The sequence below is a fragment of the Rhipicephalus sanguineus genome, chromosome 3, assembly GCF_013339695.2.
Source record: "Rhipicephalus sanguineus isolate Rsan-2018 chromosome 3, BIME_Rsan_1.4, whole genome shotgun sequence".
Classification (NCBI taxonomy): Eukaryota; Metazoa; Arthropoda; class Arachnida; order Ixodida; family Ixodidae; genus Rhipicephalus; species Rhipicephalus sanguineus.
The window spans coordinates 31590051-31604961 of record NC_051178.1 but is presented as its reverse complement, the minus strand read 5'-3'; the positions used below and the strand labels follow the sequence as shown (position 1 = coordinate 31604961).

The 14911-nt window shown below is 49.0% G+C and overlaps 1 protein-coding gene across 3 annotated transcripts in view; it reads left to right on the top strand.

The window, feature by feature from the left end:
* The window catches only part of LOC119386526 (glycoprotein-N-acetylgalactosamine 3-beta-galactosyltransferase 1), a 164526-nt gene that overhangs the window by 58344 nt on the left and 91271 nt on the right, over positions 1-14911 (top strand). The window contains exon 1 of one of the 3 annotated variants that reach the window (XM_037653796.2): positions 12971-13046. The exons of the other annotated variants lie outside the window; for them this stretch is intronic. The gene's annotated coding sequence lies outside the window, so the exon portion shown is untranslated. Of the gene's footprint in view, positions 1-12970; positions 13047-14911 lie in introns of those variants that run through there. 3 annotated transcript variants of the gene reach the window in all.

Here is a 14911-nt window from a genome sequence, read left to right as displayed (position 1 = left end):
GTTCCCCGCTCGCCCTGTGAGAATTAACGGCCAGGCTAGAGGGCAGACACGACGCACGTAGCGTTTCTCTTCGCGTTCCACGACGCTTTGAAGGAGTGCATATCGAGTATAGGTGTTTATTATGTGCTTGCTGATGCCATGTTTGCTCGGCATTCACCATATATGCAGGGTCCACGTATATGGTAAGAACTTCAGCTACCGCAAAGGTTAAATCATGATCATGGGCGTTAGTCTTCGGTACGGAGATGTGCCACTATAGTTGTCAATGTGAGTGCGTCTACATCAAGCGGTGCTATATCTGAAAAACAACAGTAGACGTTTACAAGCTCTCATATACCAGTGCACTATAAACAATCAACTACTTCTGTGCCGACACGTTTCACTTTCGTGTTATACCGATTCCTATGGCAGAGGAATCAGCCATATTTTCTTGCATTTCGCGGGCATAAAAAAAAGGCGAAGCTTGCACTAAGTCGCGCCAGGCTTGAAACAGCGAAGCTGGACGATTCTGAAGTCTGTTATCTGCTTGCCTCTAGGTTGTTTCTATATGCTTCAGCTAGGTGATACTAGGTTCTTTCTAGTAATTATAGCCGGATAAAACTTAAGACAGGAGTCGCCCCGCCCAGACGACCAAGCATCGCTTTAGGTTGCAGTGGCCGGTGCTTTAAGAGGGAATGTTTAGGCCTTGAGCGGTTTGGTTCTAGCGCACCAGAAATTCGAGGTTAAAAGAAATAAGCTCTGTACACAAGTGGTTATAATGGTAGTCTTCACTTTCACCACCTTTATCGTGGATTCTGAAGTGACAACCATCATTCTAGCGCACTACGGGCGCTTTGTCGAAGGTAGTAGGAGACGGTCTCCCCACCCGGCGGCGGCGCAAAAGACAATGAAACGCTGCACGCGCCGAACGCCGCGCGCGGCATTCCGTCGCCGCCGTCGAAGGTCCCCGCCGCATCACCACTCGCACCCCTCTCCCACCTGTCTCCCTCTCCCTGCGCTATGCGTGCCGCACACTCACTTGCTCAGTCGTTCCCGCCACCAAGCGCAGCAGATGCTCTAGCCACCCGCTCCCCACCCTACCGCCTTTATGAAAGCCAGCAGCGAGATCAGGGGCATAGTCGTTTGCGTCCCTTTTCTAAGGAGCTTCGCTCATGTGTTGTATTCGTACACGAACAGTATTTTGGTAGTATTTATGACGTGGATGTTTACATTTACTTCATAATTACTGCAAAATATTATACCTTATACTTTCCTAGGCTTTCTAGTCTGTTAGTTCTAATAAATATTGTGTCTAGCGAAGAAAAAATCCGGCAGATTAACAAAATGGCCCGAAGCGCACCAAGACAGTGTCATGTAAATCATGCCGTAAATGACATGCCTGTCATGATTTGGGGCCTATCATTTATGTTCGTCATACATTCACGTCACGCAATACCCATTTTGGTGTGTATCAAGCTAGCGAAGCAGCCGCGAGCGCACCATGAGCGTGGCATGTAAATCATGTCGTAAATGAAATGCATGTCATTATTTTCATGTTACCACATGTCATTTACGTTCGTCATACCGTCATGTCACACAGCACCGATTTCGGTGCACGTCAAGCTAGCGAAACGGCCGCGAGCGCACCATGAGCGTGGCATGTAAATAATGCCTACATGATATGCATGCCATGATTTTCATGTTACCACCTGTCATTTATGTTTGTTCATGTTCGTCATAGTCACGTCGCGCAATACCGATGTTGGTGCATATGCAGCGAGCGAAACGGCCACAAGAGTGCGCCATGAGCGTCGCATGTAAACCATGCTGTGCATGATATCCGTGTCATGATTTGCATGTTTGTACCTCACACCTATGTTCGTCATGCACTCTTGTCATGCCACACCAATTTTGGTATATATTGTCTCGAGGTCGTGACGTTGACGAAGGCAGCAGTCGGCCTGTCGAAGATGAAACTCTTTATCTGGCCGAACTTGTGGCCGGGAAACGGAAAGTCAAACTACACACTGTACACTTATAGCTGCGAACAGAGCGTCGGCCGTCGATAAAACTGAACATCGCTGGGATGCGCCGTCTTTTACAAATCACGCATCGAAATTTCCAGCCTTATCACTGGTGGTCGCGAAAGCTCTGGAACAATCTTTCATGCGCGCAATCTTAACAAAATGGTCTACTGCAATCTAAAATTTTCCCAGACATTCTGGCGCGCTTTGCGCAAGGCAGCGGCTACACGTGCAATGGGCCGGTAACAGAAAACATAGAAAGAAAGGAGCGTGTGTGGCGATATCAAGTTCACGAAACGGCGGCAAGAGCACGAAGACCGTGGCATGTAAATCATGCGTTTCATGACATGCAGATCATGGTTTTCATGTTATGACCTGAAGGAAGGGAATTTTCGGGGGCTCGTTTATTTATTTTTGACACAACCTTAATGAAAACCAGGAGAAAATGAAGGCAAGGACGGTATAGGGAACGTTAATTGTACCGTTTTAAGTGTATTGCAATAATCGTTATGTGGATGTGAAGAAAGTGATGTGGACGATAAGACAACTTGCCGCTGGCAGGGACCGAACCTGCGGCCTTCGGATCACGCGCCCGATGCTCTTACCACCTGAGCTACAGCGGCGGTCGTCCCCTCGTTATTATTATTCGTGAAGAGTAATAATGTGCTTCTGCATTTCTCATCACATACTGACGGTGCACCAAAGCAGGCTTCCCAAGGAAAAATGTATAAATATTTCTTATATTTGCCATTGAATGTAGATGGTGCAATTTGGCTTTATCGTCACATGGCTTCGTATTATAGTTTGCCTTTGCCGTTCGGCCCCTCGTAGTATGAACCGGAAAAACACACGATAGCGTTGGTTGTCGCATGCCCCGTGCATATCAGATCTTTAACACAAAAGTGCTTTATGCCGAGGTCCACCATGACTTCACTGACGTATTTCCGTCACGGATATGACGTTGGTGAAAGACACACTAACGGATGAGGAGAAAAATGCCAGGCCTGCGCGGAAAGCGCAGCACAGTCACAGCGAAAGCTGGAAGAGCGGCATTTCTAGAGCCCGTTGTAAACTCTCTTGGGGCTACTAATACAAGTACACTAGCAAGGTACCCACTACGCCATAAATCACAATATTTGTGAAATTGGGAAGCACCTACAACGCCTTTATTCGTCATTGTGCGCAGAAGCGAGGTTCCAGCTACACATATGTAAGGCATTATGTGCACTTTGTTTACGTGACGACTGATGACGATGAAGAATTGTGGCTCAGTCATTTGTAATGGGTTACAAGCTTTAAACGGCTCACCAGTTACGTAATTCGCATTGTGTGACGCCCGGTCGCTATTTAACTCTCCCACCATGCAATATAACATACATTGACGCAGGCACGTAGGCAAGGGGGGGGGGCCCGGGGGGCCCGAGCCCCCCCCGAAATTCGTCCAGCCTTTTATATTCCCAGGCAACTTTTTTTTTCTTTTGCCATGAAAAGACTTTCTTTCGAATAATTAGGCCTTGGGCCCCCCCCGAAAAAAAATCCTGGCTACGTGCCTGCATTGACGTGAGAAAGAGAGACAGAGAGAAGGGGGAAGAACTTTATTGAGACCCTGAGGAAATGGATGATCGGCTTATGGGCTTCCTTGGCAACCAATGCAAGTGCACTTGCGAGGGACCCACTACGCTATAAATCATCATAATTTCTGTGAAATGGAAATGTTTACGTGACGACTGATGACGATGAAGAATTGTGGCTCATACCTTCGTAATGGGCTGGAAGCTTTAAACGGCTCACCAGTTACGTAATTCGCATTGTGTGACGCCCGGTCGCTATTTAACTCTCCCACCATGCAATATAACATACATGGACGTGAGAAAGAGAGCCAGAGAGAGGGGGGAAGAACTTTATTGAGACCCCGAGGAAATGGATGATGGGCTCATGGGCTCCCTTGGCAACCAATGCAAGTGCACTTGCGAGGAACCCACTACGCTATAAATCATAATTTCTGTGAAGTAGGGAAGCAGCCACTATGCCATTTTTCGTCATTCAACGGAGAGCCGTGGTACCCGCTAAAAACAAACATGTAAGGCAAATATTATGCGCACTTTGTGGGTGTGCCTGATGACGATGAAGAATTATTGCAGAGCCCTTTGTAGTGGGTTGGAAGCATCCAACATCCCACTCGTTGCGCAATTCGCATTGTGCGACGCCTGGTTACAGAATTCGCGTTGTGTGGTGCGTGGTTGTTATTTCACTCTTCTACCACACTAAATTACATATGTTAATGTGGTTCCTTCTGGACATGAAGACTGTATAGCGTCGTTTTGCAAGGCATTTCCAAGCACCAGCATGGCTCTGAGGTGCAACACTGGGCTCCCACGCAGAGGGCCCAGGTTCGAACCCCGTTCCATCCTGGAAATTTTTTCTTATTTCGTTTTTTTTTCTTATTTCGAGCGATAGTGGTTACGGACACCGGCGGCGGCGGCGGCGGACAACTACGCCACCAAAAACGGCCGTTGAAACGATCTCATAACAGCTTTCGCTGTAAAAAAGCTAGAAGAAAAGGTTCCGCCGCCGAGAATCGAAGCCACGGCCTCTCGGTCCGCGACGATAGGCGCCTGGCGCTCTACCTCCTACACCACGGACTTTTTTTCTTTATTGCCTGCTTTTGACATGTAACAAACAAACACAAGAGGAAATGCTATTTACAATACAAACACTGTTCGCGTAAAAAGGGAGAGATATCGTCAGGAAAAAAATTCACCATTTCCCACTAAAGGGAACCATGTGGGGATGCGAAGCAGCGCATGGGTCGACTTAAAGTTCCGTTCATCAAGGGCACCTTGCCAGATGTTAACGCGTCCTTGCATCTGGAGCACACCATGAATTCACTGTAGTTGCTGTTGCTGTTACTCGTCCCGAACTCTTCTTGGAGCACGCCACGCGTGTTCATCGCGCGTCTGCAGAATCTCATTCCCCAACGCCATCACGTGATTGCTGAGAGAGTGTAACGGGGAGAGGCCACAGAGTCTTACCCAGCCCCTTAGACAGGCCCGAACGTGCCAGCGCGTGCCAGCACACGTGGTTTTGTCTGCGTTACGCCAAGCTAGGACAGCATACGGCAGCCCGGGCCCTTAAAGTGCTCTGCACGTATCATCATCAAGGCGGTCGAAGAACTAGACAAAAAAGACTTCTCCTTGGCGCGAGCCCGCGTTCTGCACGTATCATCATCAAGGCGGTCGAAGAACAAGACGAAGAAGACTTCTCGTTGGCGCGAGCGAGCGCTCAATATGTTACAGATGGCCATGGTAGGTTTTAGAAAGCGGACGGTCGCCAATGGAACTACGGACAAAGCCCAGCGCAAAAGCTGCTTCGCATCTAAAAAAGGGGAGGGCCATACTGGGACTAATAAGGACAATCTAAAACTCCTTCATTTGTAAAAGAAGCTCTACACAATCTAACCAATCGGGAACAACTTCAAGAAGCTTTTGTTATTCGGCAAAACGGGTTATGCTTTCTTTGAAGTATTGGCGCGCCGGGCGGGCGTCGACATCAGCGTGCCGTATGGCCATCCTGCACGGACGCACATGCACGAGGATCCACAAACGCGTCTTATATCTCTCACGTATTTTCTGTCACATGGTACGCTCTGTTGGCGGGGCTAGGCGGTGCCGCCGTCTTTCAGCTGTGAAATGAAGTACTGTGTCATGGCATTAACGAGCGCCGATAGAGAGCGATTTGGCGACAATGCAGTTAGAGCGTCTCGATGCCAGTGTGAAGCGCTGGCCGCGCCAGCATCAAATAGTCGCCGTTGACGCAGTTACGTTCTTTGCCTTTCGCTTCGTGTTAGCGTGTGACGGCTCGTTGTCGGAGTAATGCAGTTTCCACGTGCACCAACGATGTTTCTCTGCCGCCTACTGCTTCGAGCGTGATAGCACCGACTAATAAAACTGCTGCAATAAGAGGCGCAGAAAGGCAACGATGTCGACCGGCGAATGTCGTGCCTTCGTACAGTGAGACAGATGCCAGCGGAACGCCTTCGCGCGTTCGCGGCTCGGGCTACGAATCTGCCTCCCGTGTTGTTGAAGCGCAGTGTGTGCATGAGCACAGACGTAGGTTACCCTGTCAATCGGGAGCGCACATCGTGCCGTGTCTCTCCTCAATTCACGACGCTTTGAAGGAGTGCATTTCGAGTATACCAGTGTTTATTATGGGCTTTTTGATGCCATCTTTGCGCGGGGTTCAGGATATGCTGTGTCCAGGTATATGTTAACAACTTCCGCTACCACAATGCTTAAATCATGATCATGGGCGTCAGTCGTCGGTACGGAGATGTTCCACTAGGCGTCAACGTGAGTACATCCTCGTCAGACGGTGCTGTAGCTGCCAAACACCAGTAGGCATTGTACAAGCTCTCATAGGTCAGTGCACAATAAAAAAGTAAACTAATTCTGTGGAAAGACGTTTCACTTTCGTGCGATACCGATTCCTATGACGGAGGGATCAGCCATGCTTTTTTTGTTGTTTTTTAGGCGCGCATGTGTTAACAAATCGAGCGGACTTTGAGATGACCTGCTGTGAAAACTAATTTTGTCGTGAGAGTGCAGAGAACAGCTGGCTGAAAACCTCTCGCCTTTACGACTGGGAGCAGCTTGCAGGCGATGATAGTGCGCTCGTTAAGTCGCCGCAAGTGTGACAGCGCGTTGTGCTCTACGAGAGAGAGAGAGAGTTTTTTTGTGTCTGTGATGAAGATGCCGTTTGTCAGCCCTAAGAGAAGTCTAAAAGTGCGTTGCTTCCTTGAGTTTGTGTTAGCTAGACTGCAATTTCTTTCCACCGAGACGATGTGCAGAGCGACAGCGAGGAATTTAGCACGGCAAGAAAATTCCCAACAGTGCCTCCATATGCTCGGTCACGCTACGACACCGGATGTGAGCCTTCTGCTTAGACCAGGCAATACTGGCATGTTATTCTGTGCACGGGCTCGCCAATTTGTTATACGTACCGAGTAGCCGAGACAGGAAAGCACGTGCTTGTTGCTTTTCCCAAATACGGCTGTGAACACAGCAGGCCTCTTTTCAGCGACAGCCTGTGGAAAGGAAAAGTGTTGATGGGCCCTTGACCGCGCATTATACTGTAAACGAAGCGGCCCGTATCAATGCTCTCACAATTTTTAATTACGCAAGACCAGGTTGAAAGCTGTCGGATCTCGTTATGGGAGCCGCTCTCTGAACACAGGGACACACTTCACGCCGTCGAGCAACGAACAAACATGTGTACATTTATTAACTTACTTTACAACGGGGAGCTCACCAGACGGATCTAGTACATAACTAGTAACACGCTAAGTAACCATATACAATGCCAATACAGTACACAAACAACATCACAAACACAAGCAACATAACGCATTTACAAGGTACCGCGAAAGCGGCGTCGGCGAGGTTCGACTCACCACGAGGGGCCCGCGGGGAACGAGCCGCGGTATCGTACCCACGGACCCACCGCGAGAGACGTCCGTCCACGCACGCCGGCAAACCCCAATGGACTCACTGCTCTTTCCTGTGCGCCGGCCTAACCGCTCTGCCGCCAGGGGGCGCTTATGACGCCACCGCGCTAACCCTATACCCCGCGCGAGCACAGCGCCCCCTCCCGCTTGGTGGCTGTTAAAGCTAAGTGTGACTAATTCGCGAGACGCGCGTTCGCCATGAGGTGCAACGACCTTACAAGAGGTGATAGCACCCCCACAAAGTTCGAACACGAATCCGCATATGATCCCACTCTACTCTCTATAACAACAATACGTACTCGTCACTCTCATTTTATTGCGACAGCGATTATATGTACACTCTAGGCGCATTATCCCGGGAACGTACTGTACATATATATATTTTAATGAAGAGAGGAATACATTGAAATCACGCGCACAACTATCATCATCGCAGGCACGAGGTCGGCGTCCGAACAGCACCATGTTGTTCTGCATGCGTACTTTTTCGAGCTGCCACCCTTTTGTTCGGCTCGCCCAATAAACCCCTTTACATGCTGGGTAACCATATCGCCTGCACCCTGGAACTACGATCCCGCACATTGCAGCCGACCATGCAAGCCGAGGCTTCCCAACAGGCACCACCTCTCGCGGCAGTCGTTTGCCCCGGCCCGTGCGACAGCGAGACCCCCAGATATTTGCGGGCACGGAAGATCAGGACGTCGAGGACTGGCTGTCGTCCTACGAAAAAGTTAGTGCACCCAACAGGTGGGATGATGCTGCGAAGTTGAGCACGTGATTTCAACGTCTTCCTTTGAAGACAGTGAAGGTTTGGGGAAGGTTTGGGAAAGTCGGCTGTGACAGGCTGCGGTGGAGGGGGGGGGGGGGGGGGGCATGCAAACAGTGTAAGAACGGGCGACACAGGCCACTTAGCCGCCCACTGCAGGAACTGTGGGTGCAAGCACCAGTGCACGAAATGCAGTGCATAATAGGAAGAAGCCCGGCGCAAACGACACGGCAGATCATCGAAGCATCGGAGGTTGCAAGGTTGGGGGGATGCGAGCACGCCATCAGTTCAGTTAACAAGGAAACTTTCTGGTTACTAGTGCGCAGCTTTTCATCTTCTTTCTACATTGCCCTCCCTCATTTCTCTTTCCCACCCCCCTCACTATGCTGTACTGTGCATGGTTATGCTATGGTTTAACCTCTCACCTCATTCTTTTCTTCCTCCTCACCTTAACACCCTAGCTTCTCTTTGCTGAACTATACTACGCATGGCTACGCTATGCTAGGAGCTGCGTGGCACATACTCGCTTCCTGTGGCGCATACCCGCCCAGTTTCTTGTCTACGACACCGGCTTTACTCCGAGCTTGCACAGCTGCGCTGTTAAAAATTATGGTTGATTGCTCTTTCATAGCTGTTGTCCATAACGGGAGAGTGAAGCGTGTCTCTATAGAAGTAGCTGCAGCCTTAGGCAATACGCTATTGGGCTGCCATGACGGCCTTCGACGTGGATGCACCCGCATTGACTGCCGCATCTCCGTCGAGTTCGTATAATCGTTGGCGATGCGCCCCGCTTCACGACAGGCACAGTGCGCGCTCCGTAAGTACGCGTGAAATTTGCTAAGGCACGTTGCCGGGCTAGTTGGTTGGGATTCATAATTCGTATGGCGCAGCGCACCACGACAGGGACAGAGAAGAGGGACGCGCGCACACAGCGCTAACTTGCAACTAATGATTTTATTTGCGATCACGCGTGCCTTTTATGCAATAACAGTGGATCGATAAAACCGAGAGAACAACATGTAAAGATAACAGCACAAAGCCTGCACGTGTCATCACTAATCACAACCATCAGCACCCGCCAACGTCAAAGCGATGATTCCAGATACATATTTTCTTTAGCTGACAAAGCCAAAGTAGGCACACTCACACATTTTTCTTTCCTTTTGTCGATCAAGTACCTGGAAAAATTTGTCAATTGCAGTTGAGGAGTTGTGTATTGTATCTCTCTGACATGTGAACGCGTATACATAGGCCAGACTGGAAGGTGTGTGAACCAAAGACTTATGGAAGACCTGTACAATCTGGAAAAACCTGTATCTGGTCATTTGGGAATTCGCTGTCAGAGCTGTGGTCGCGTCCCAATGTTTCCAAATACCTTTATTCTCGATAGGGCCCGCGGCAGAACCACGCGAGAAATGATTGAAGCCTACGAAATCGACAAAAGGAAAGAAAAATGTGTGAGTGTGCCTTCGTTAGCTTTGTCAGCTAAAGAAAAGATGTGTCTGGAATTATCGCTTTGACGTTGGCGGGTGCAGATTGTTGTGATTAGTGATGACACGTGCAGGCTTTGTGCTGTATCTTTACATGATGTTCTCTCGGTTTTATCGATCCACTGTTATTGCATAAAAGGCACGCGTGATCGCAAATAAAACCATTAGTTGCAAGTTAGCGCTGTGTGTGTGCGTCCCTCTTCTCTGTCCCTGTCGTGGTGCGCTACGCCATACAAATTACGCGTCAAAGCAATGCGCTTCCCGCTGTTTCGCTGCTCCGTCTTTTCGGTCGTTTTCCAGATTGCGATAGCAGCAGCACGTGTTGTACTCCGAGATACCACTTTCTAATGCCGAAGCAGAAAGCGTGTTCTTCAAGCTGTGCCGGAGTAAGGAAAGACTCTTTTTCCGCTTTCAGGTAAAACGAAGGCGCTTAAAGCTAAGGACACAGCTCTTATAATGCTGCGTGTGCAGCTTAGAAGAATATTTCTTTAAAACGTTTGTCCAGACACAGGGAGAAAAGTGCTGAAAATGTGCGGGCTACTCGCTAAGGTTTTTGTTCACCGCCAATGCTACTAGGCTACGCCGGCGCAGAAAACCGGACGGCGTCCAGCACCTGCGTTTGCAAACAGCGAAATGGTCTTGTATAATACAGTCCTGACTGCGCTGTGCTGCGCCGTGCCACGCCGAGAGGCTCCCGCAAAGCTTTAGCGCAGTGCTTCGCTGCGCCACTCTAGATGATGGCACCCTCACTGCCAAGAGCGGGAAGCTTATATCACGTGCTCGAGGTACGAAACTTGTTTGCGTTTGTGGCGTCGTAACGTGCTCTTACTACAGTAGCTCGGCTAATTGAGCTGGTTGGTGCCTGTGTTGTTTACGTCTTTCTTCTAGTGTTCGTGTTTGTGTGCGCGCCTTATCCTGTCAAAATGATTTTGCTACACCACGAACGCAAACAGGACATGCACAGTTTATGGAAAAATCGCATGTTAGACAGGCATGTGGAACCAATGGTACCATCGCGGTCGCATTTGTTACCCATGGCTCTACAGCTAAAAGACCTTTATGAACAACTGCAGTTTCAGGCGGATTGGTATGCACAATTTATGAAATGTGCTGCTCTTATACCAGTTTAGAACACAGTGTTCTAAAATGGTATTGAGACAAGTGTTACGCAGAAGCTTCTCTCTGTGTAACGCTTGTTGCGTGCCTATATGTATACTACACTACGTTAGCACACTTGTAATAAATACCATGGAAAAAAGAAACAGTTCGTTGCTGAGTGGTCACTGCGTCCGGCTGCTCTGCTCGGAATTCGTGGTTTTTTGAATCAGTGGACAGGTAATACAGCGAAGGATATTTTTAAAGTTTCGTTCTGACTTATTAGCTTGTCCTTTTATTTACGTCAGTTACGTCATGGAGATGACTTGAGTGCCATTTGAAGAATTCGTAGTGCGGTACTAGCAGAGACGAAGAAATAACAGATACTTCTTTCTTCGTGCATGTTAGTATCGCGCTACCAGTTCTTCAAATGGAACCATACCAACACATCCAAACGCCCACGCTTCTACAGTACATTCTTGGTCACCAATGCAAGCAGCTGAGATTGTTGAAATTGCTTTGTAGTTTGTTGCCACGAGAATATCACCTGCTGAATTTGCGCTGCGGCAGCATACCTGGTGCAACCAAGGCCCAGTGGCACTACGATGACGCAGCCAGAGCACGTCGCGCTGCGTTATCGCAGTCCCACTAGGTCTTGGCTGCATATAGGCTGTCGTCTGACCATATACGGTAAACACGCGGCACATCGAAACTCGTGCGAAGGCATAAATGCCATGCATTCTTGCCGTCATGGAGGGTCAAGGAATCGCAAGTCAGCGCATGCTTGAACCGCTGAACGCACATAAAGCACTTCACCTGAGGACTAGATTAGCGGCAGAGCATATCACTGCGAAAGATGCGAAAGAGGGTGACCAAAAAGAAATAAGGGACTCCAACCATCGTGGTGAGAAAACTGTATGGCCACACATTCTGTCGCACAACCAATGCTGCCTTCTCTTTCAACGCAAAGCGCCATACAATTACAATCTTTTTTCCCTTACGCATAACACAGCAATGCGTCTGTCGCGGCAACAAAATGAATAAGTAAATAAATCTGGGGCTTCACGCGCGAGAACCAGAATATAATTATGCTGCGCTCTGCACTGGGGACTTCCGGATTGAGTTTTACCACACTGGATGCTTTCACGTGCACCTAAATCCAAGCGCCTAAACAGATATGGAGCCGAGCATGACGCGCCGTTTCCTTCTACTGAAGGCCTTCTACGTTCCCTGCGTCAAACCTGCTCTTCCGTTAAGAAGAATACCCTCACCTTTCCGATGACATGTGGCAAGTAATGCGACTATATTGTTGACATTTTGAAAGAGTTTTGCTTCTTCGTGACGCTTCGGAAAGCGTGCGACGGCAAATATGGGGTGTTGATTCACGGTTTCCATAACTTGGGCGACCGATTACTTGTGGCTGAAGTTGAAACCTAAGTTCAGAGTTTTACTTGCGGAAACTGCGATATTATTGAGACACGCCGTCGTGGAGGACGTTGCATTAATTTCGAGCTTCTTGAACTTAAACACGGGTGTCTTTGCATTTGACTCCCATGGAAATGCGGTCCTGGTTTCTGCTTATCAAACCTGTATTTTCGAGTTTGCCAGCGCAACCGCTAAGCAACCACTGTGGTAGGGGTTAAGGTACGGTTTGCATTCACATTTTTTAGTTTGTACGTTATATTTTTGGAAATCATCTGCGCACAGCTTAACCTGGGTACTGAAAGATTGAATTCTTTCTCTGGCACGTGTCGCGTTTATTTTTTCGATGTTCTTTTTGTGCTTCTGGCCGATAGCCTCCAGAAAGTTCCCGCTTTAAAATACTGCCTTTGCTCGGAAGCGACTCTTTATGGGCATGTAGCACACGCAGTCAAGTGGTTCGCGCTATTTACCAGCCCCACCTAAACACAAACGTTTTGCCGCGCAGCTGGTTCTCCGGGTTCAAGACCGCCATTGACTGCTATAAAAGCAGAGACGCCGCAGCTTCTAACGATGCATTCACGTGCTTGCCTTTTTCTGCGCCTCTCTCTCACTTTCGCTCTCCCCCGACCAGCGGTGGCATTGTCGGAGTGTTTCCGTCACATCTTATTGGGCGCGCCTGGCGGACACGTGTAACTCTCCCTTCCCCGCCATCTGATTGACGCGCTGCGCGATCACTCGGCGCTCTTAGCTACCGGGCACAAGACCTCGTGAGTATTAAACTATCTGCTTTCGCCGAAATGCCACCGATATACAAAAGAATCAAGCGTGCCACGATGCTTCTTGCCTAATTCGTGAAACCATCCTTTTCGGACTGATTAGCTCCTCACATTATTTGCGCTTACATTGCACTCCCCGTCCCTTCTCCGCTTCCCGTCGTTGTTTATGTATACCCCATCTTCGCCTAGAGGACGGCGCTTTATTCTCTAGGTAGCTAAAAATAGTTCTTTTACCCGTTCAAGTTTAAAAAATGCGCCTCCTGCTTTTGCGAACAGTTAGCGCATTTGTTCGCGCTAGCATTTATTCACAATGGCACACTCCCATATTAAGTGCAGCGCATCTGGATGATTCACCTCTCTCCCTAGGATGCAGTACACGTTACTTTATGACATCGCAGAGCAGGCTGTGCGCATTGTTCGAAATGTAGACAACACATTGCTCCATTGAGCCATTGGTTTGTGCTGACTCATTCAATCTTTGTGCTTCTTGTGCTAACGCTTTTGACTAGGGGTGCAGTCCCCCACTCCTTTCACGTGTTCCCTCCTTTCTACTGCCCTTTCCAGATTGCCTAGCGCAGAGTAGCCAACCAGACACTGTTCTGGTTAACCCATCTGCTCTTCTGCATCCTTTCAGTTCAGTGAATCAGTCGGAGGTGCCCGGAGTTCATGCGGAGCCCTCCACTACGGCGCGCGTCACAATCGTATTGAAGACTGCTGTTTGAATGCCGAGCAAGAGAGAGAAACTCAAATATGTGCGCTTTATTATCTGAATATGGGATCCACGGCAGAGTTGACACCACCGACGACGCTTGTCAGGTGTGGCGAAAACCACAGCCCGGCAAAGGGACAGAGTACAGGGGGAGGTTCTACCCGAACACCCGCTGGAAAGTTGGTTCGGGTACCTCTTGCTGCCAACGATAAAACTTTTGCCACAACTGTTTTAGCGACATATGCAGGAGTATAGTGGTCGCGCTGCTTGTGATGGTGAAAAAAGCGGGCTGGCACCGTGGTTGAACACCTCGTCTTTCCCTCCACGAGGGATTTGCCGAAGTGTCGCGTTCATCCCGCTTTCCTCCGCGCTCGTTGACCTTGTCTCAAAGATGTACAACAGATTCATATGTTTACCCGAGACTTTCGGGCCCAGTGTGCTAATTTCAAGTCAGCTTATACATCGATGTGCGTGCCCCTTGTACGGGTCGAGCCCTGGTTTATGAACCAGGGTTATGGCCTCGTGTTCGATTTCGGTCAGGTCGTCGGCTTCTTCAGCGGTGCGTGGGTCAGGATGGCGGGGCAGCGCATCAGTCGATTATTGCGTGTTACCGTCAGGGATGGCAACCAGACAACGACGCTTATATTGTGAGGCGTTGGCTTAGAATCACGGACGACAATATCATCATACGGTGGGATATTCGTAGCCGTGGAGCCAAGGTTGATCGACTCCTTTCGCGCATTTCACGTTTCCCTCGCGGTCTGCGTGCCATGCTTTGATGGTTAACCGGAGCGTGGGGAATTTCGCGTAGCGATGCAGTTCCCTGGCGCACGTGTTACCGTGCGAAGACCTTCTTTGTGATGTGTTCCAGTAGTAAGGGCTCTTCAATATCGAGCCAATTGATAATAGCGGCGTATTCCACGGAGAACTCGAAATGTCAGTCATGTGCATACACTCATAGGGCTTATATAGGTAAGGACACCACCTCATTTAAAACCGCAGACCTATACTTAACGATCCTTATGTGACATGGTGCAATCGTTTCCACAGTAATAAAAACGGAATGTTGCACATGTTCACACGAATACACTAAACTTATGCGAGTTCGGAAAAAAAATTCCTTCATAAAGACATTCTAACTGTTTTA